We start from the raw sequence: 5093 nt of genomic DNA, 5'->3' as shown, positions 1-5093 counted from the left end.
AGCAGCAGCAGCAGCACACTCAAAATATGACTGGCACCCCTCTGAGGAAGTAGGAAATCTCTGTGCCAAATGGCTGAGTTCTGTAGGCTGTAAGTCTCTCACTCTCCTTATTATCTAAAGTGTTTATTTTTCTCCAGCTGACTGTTAGAAACAGCTGAAAAGCAGAAAACCTACCCAGTCACACCAGAAGGTGACTCTGAGCAGATAGCATGTGAGCTCTTTTCTGCATCATCCCCTCTTAACCCTCTGTGGAGCAAGAATTCAGTGTTGTATCAATAGCCTCTCAAACTCTTGAACTTGTCCTAAATAAGAGAACTGTACATTGGGATCTTTAAAAACTTGCTACATAATATGGAAAACGTGTCAGGTTAGAACATAAAGGCACATATTATGCCTTTGTGTTTCATTTGTTTGATACAATTAACATGGGTTGTGGATAGTTTATAATTTCAATGAAAATGGGATTCACTCCCCCCTTCTTGTCTGTTTTATTGTGTTGATTTTGCTTAATGGTAAACATATCCCTATACCACTATTTTTAACCAGATGTGTCTTTAAGTTTTATTAACATTCAGTTTTCTAAATTTTCTAGATGTTAAAAAAGTTTTCTAAATTTTCTAGACGTTAAAAAAGTTCTACATAAGAAACTTGGAATCAATGTTAAACCACAGATATAAATCAATAAGTAAGATGATCCGTTACCCACTTCCTAGAGATAATAGGGCTTATCAGATAACTTTAAATATTTCAGCATCCCCATAAGCTATAAAAAGCCCTGCACTTGTGGAAACGTGCTGTTTAGCACCAGGGGCTCAACTCTTGCTGTGTGATGACCCAGGGGTGGGGTGGGAGGAGGGGTGGGAGGGAGGTTCAAGAGGGAGGGGATATATGTTTACATATAGCTGATTCATGTTGTTGTACAGCAGGAAGTAATACAACATTGTAAAGGAATTATACCCCAATAAAAAAAAGGAAAAAAAAAAGGTTTACAACAACAAAAATCCTTGTAGGTTGAACGCATGTTTAATTTGCTTGAACCAAATATCTAAGTGTTCACCTGATGACAACAGAAACACAAAATATAGTTTCAATGGTGATTAGTTAATTGATAAATCAAGAAATACGGGCCTCAGTGGATCATGCCCAGGGCGGCAGCGGCGGCGGTTGAGGGGCGGTGGGGGGAGTGACTAGGTGGTGCCGGCGCAGGAGACGATGCTGTTTCCAGTTACAATACAGGGATCACAGCAAACATAGCCGCCACAGAAGCATTATGGCATTACTTCTCCCATCAGCTTAGCAGCCCCCAAGGAGACTGACTGCCTGCTCACACAGAAGCTAGTTGAGACTCTGAAGCTCTTTGAGGTTTTTGAAGAGGAAGAGGAACTGCAGCGCAGGATTTTAATTTGGGGAAAATTAAATAACCTGGTAAAAGAGTGGATACGAGAAATCAATGAAAGCAAGAATCTGTAATTGAAAATGTTGGTGGGAAAATTTTTACATTTGGATCTTATAGATTAGGAGTACATACAAAAGGTGCTGATATTGATGCATTGTGTGTTGCACCAAGACATGTTGATGGAAGTGATTTTTTTCACCTCATTCTATGATAAATTGAAATTACAGGAAGAAGTAAAAGATTTAAGAGCTGTTGAAGAGGCATTTGTACCAGTTATCAAACTGTGTTTTGATGGGATAGAGACTGATATTTTGTTTGCAAGATTAGAACTGCAGACTATTCCAGAAGACTTGGATTTAAGAGATGACAGTCTGCTTAAAAATTTAGATATAAGATGTATAAGAAGTCTTAACTGTTGCAGGGTAACCGATGAAATTTTACATCTAGTACCAAACATTGACAACTTCAGGTTAACCCTGAGAGCTATCAAACTGTGGGCCAAACGCCACAACATCTATTCCAATATATTAGGTTTCCTCGGTGGTGTTTCCTGGGCTACGCTAGTAGCAAGAACTTGCCAGCTTTATCCAAATGCAATAGCATCAACTCTTATACATAAATTTTTCTTGGTATTTTCTAAATGGTATGTGTTTAGATTATATTAAAATAAAATTGATTGTAAAAAAAAAAAGAAATACTGGTCTGAACCTAGTAGTGATAAGAAAATTGCTAATAACAACAGAAAAATGAACAGCTAAAAAAGATAAAAAGTGGTTGTCTCAGATATAGGATAGGAGGAATAAGGAGCGGTTAGGCAGAAGACTTGTTGTTTTATCCTAAACTTTTCTATATTATTTGATTTTTAACCATGTTGCTGAGTTCCTTGGATGAGATAAGAATCATTTATTAAAAATAAAGATTCAAAATAAATTAGATGTTAGTGAAAATAGGTTTTTTAAAACATTTTGTTAAATGCTTCTCTTATCACAGACTTTAGGTCTTAAATGTTAAATTAAGGTCTTAAATATTAAATTAAGTAGTAAAGTTTGAATATGGAGTAATGCTCAGATCTCTATTTTGCTTATGCATTTTAACATCAGAATTTCTCAGCACCTGTTGATACACTGTTCCATATTTCCTAGTTCTTTTTGACCCCCTGTGTTCTAGATCACGTATCTTAGATCTATGTCATTGGTTGTGTTAAGTACATATGTTTATTGTTAAGGTCATATACATTTCATTTTCTGTTTCTCATAGAGCCTGTTTGGAGAGCACTAAAAGCATCCTTTACATCTGGTGGGTGTCCCCGTCTCTAGATTCTAACACTAAGTTTTTCTGGGTCTTCCACCACTTCTCCCAACAGTCCATAGTCAAGTACCTCCCTTGCCGTGGTTCTAGTCACCCAGATGGAGGACTCCTGATTTTGAAAAGAAAATAAAGTAGCGACAAATGATATACTTTCCAATCTGGGGAAGTGATTTGCTTCCCAAGTTTTGAGACTCCTGGGACCAAATTTTCTTCATCCACACATGTGTGCATGCATGGTGTGCCGCTCAGTCATGTCTGACTGCAACCCCAGGGACTGTAGCCCACCAGGCTCCTCTGGCTGTGGGATTTTCCAGTCAAGAATACTGGAGAGGGTTGTCATTTCCTACTCCAGGGGATCTCCCCAACCCAGGGATAGAAACCCTGCATCTCAAGCATCTTTTATGTTGACAGGCAAATTCACTGTTACCACCTGGGAAGTCCTCATCTACACAAACGGAACGTCAAATTGGGTAATTGGTGAGGTCTGTTAAGAATGTGGGGCTTCTCTGGTGGCTCAGTAGTAAGGAATCTGCCTGCAATGCAGGAGACACTTGTTTAATCTCTGAGTTGGGAAGATCCCCTGGATTGGCTTAGAGTATGCTGATGAGCTTCCCTGTTGGCTCAGCAGTAAAGAATCCACCTGCAATGCAGGAGATGCAAGAGACTCAGGTTCGATTCCTGGGTTAGGAGATAGCCTGGAGGAGGACTTGGCAACCCACTCTAGCACTCATGCCTAGAGAATCCCATGGACAGAGGAGACTGGCGGGCTGCATTCTATAAGGTCGCACAGAGTTAGATATGACTGAAGGGACTAAGCAGCAGCAGCATTAGGAATGCAGAATGTTCAGATTCTATGGAGATGTGGAAACAATGTCATTTATGTCATTCACTCTGAATGACCTAAACCATGATGTCAGTTGATTTAAAGCCTCCCTCTCTGCCTCTCACTGACAAATACATGTGGGGAGTCACACGAATATACTTCTACAGAGTGCTTGAAATGAAAGGGGGAAGTTGATGTGGGTGTTATTGGGAAGAGCAAAAATGCAGAAGCAAGGTAGTGTGGCAACTATCAATTTCAGAAATCTAAAGATGTGAGAGGACATGGGTATGGCTGGAGTCTGAGGAATAAATGAGAAGTTTATCCCACAAATCCAAGCTCTTTAAACATCTGGAGAGACTCCAAGATTCCTGGGTGGAGGGGGGAATAACAAAACCACTTGCTTAACATCCCCATCTTTTCAGGAATCTGATAATTAGAACAAGACAGAAATAACGAGGAGCACTGCAAGGTCATATCAATCATCAAAGCAGGAGAAATGTACCCAGTTCCTGCAAAAACCCATAGCAAGAGTCTGAGGTTTCACTTGATAGATTTAGATGATTCATTTGTTCCTTCAGTGAGTATTTGTGTGTGTGTGTGTGTGTGAGTGCTCTGTCATGTCCAACTCTTTGTGACCCCACAAACTGTAGCCCATTAACCTCCTCTGTCTGTGGGATTCTCCAGTCAAGAACACTGGAGTGAGTTGCCAAGTCCTTCTCCAGGGTATCTTTCCAACCCAAGGATCAAACCCAAGTCTCCTGCATCTCCTGCATTGCAGGTGGATTCTTAACCACCGAGCCAGCAGGGAAGCTCATCAGCATATGACGCCAGTCAGTATCCTAAGTTCAAAGGGTTCCAAAAGCAAAATGAAACAAAGCAAAAACTCTTGGCATTTGTGTTACATTTTGTTTTGCACTCTTTACTATTGTGCTTGGTCTTTTCATGGACTGTCTGAGGTGGGCACAAGAAGGATGATTACTCCCATTTAGCAGATGGGATAACTGAGGCAAAGATAGGTCACATAATATGCCAAATGCCAGGCAGCAGATTTGCACGGAGGTAGGATTGGAATTCTAGGTTCCTGCTATGTTGGCAATCTCTCCTAATTGCTTACATTGCTGCTTCTCCAATTCATCCACACAGGTGACTCAGAGGAGGAGGTATATATCAAGGCCCTGCAATAGAACTTGGAAGAGAATAGGTGCTCTGTAAATGGTGGCTGCCCCTTTAGTTTGAGACACGCCTTTCCAACACCACTCTCTGGAATGCAGGCCCTTATAAGATGGGATTTTTCTCAATGATCCCTGCAGTGAAACAGAATTTTTTAAAAATGGGCTTACTTATAGGATGAACTTTATGTGGGAAAATGCAGGCTATGGATGGAGTCTGAAGAATTTTGCAGCTGAGGCTAGCAAAACTACCCCATTCTTATTTTGATAGCTTTTTGCTCTTAGGTTTCATATCTTCCTGCTTACTAATGTTCTCATCAAATATATGCAAACGACTTAGGACTATTAGCATTGACACTAGCAAAATGTAAGTTTTGTCTTCCTAAGTAAATGAGAG

General features: G+C 40.2%; 1 pseudogene; it reads left to right on the top strand.

Moving 5' to 3' along the window:
* The first annotated feature begins 1212 nt into the window (after nt 1-1212).
* LOC129538143 (poly(A) polymerase alpha pseudogene) lies at nt 1213-2071 on the top strand (annotated as a pseudogene).
* Nucleotides 2072-5093: the final 3022 nt, after the last annotated feature.

Source organism: Moschus berezovskii, chromosome 2 (genome assembly GCF_049115385.1).
Source record: "Moschus berezovskii isolate FMDL1 chromosome 2, NW_MosBer_1.0, whole genome shotgun sequence".
In the NCBI taxonomy this organism is placed as follows: domain Eukaryota; kingdom Metazoa; phylum Chordata; class Mammalia; order Artiodactyla; family Moschidae; genus Moschus; species Moschus berezovskii.
Note: the sequence above shows the minus strand (reverse complement) of the source record. Positions and strands in the feature narration are given on the sequence as shown.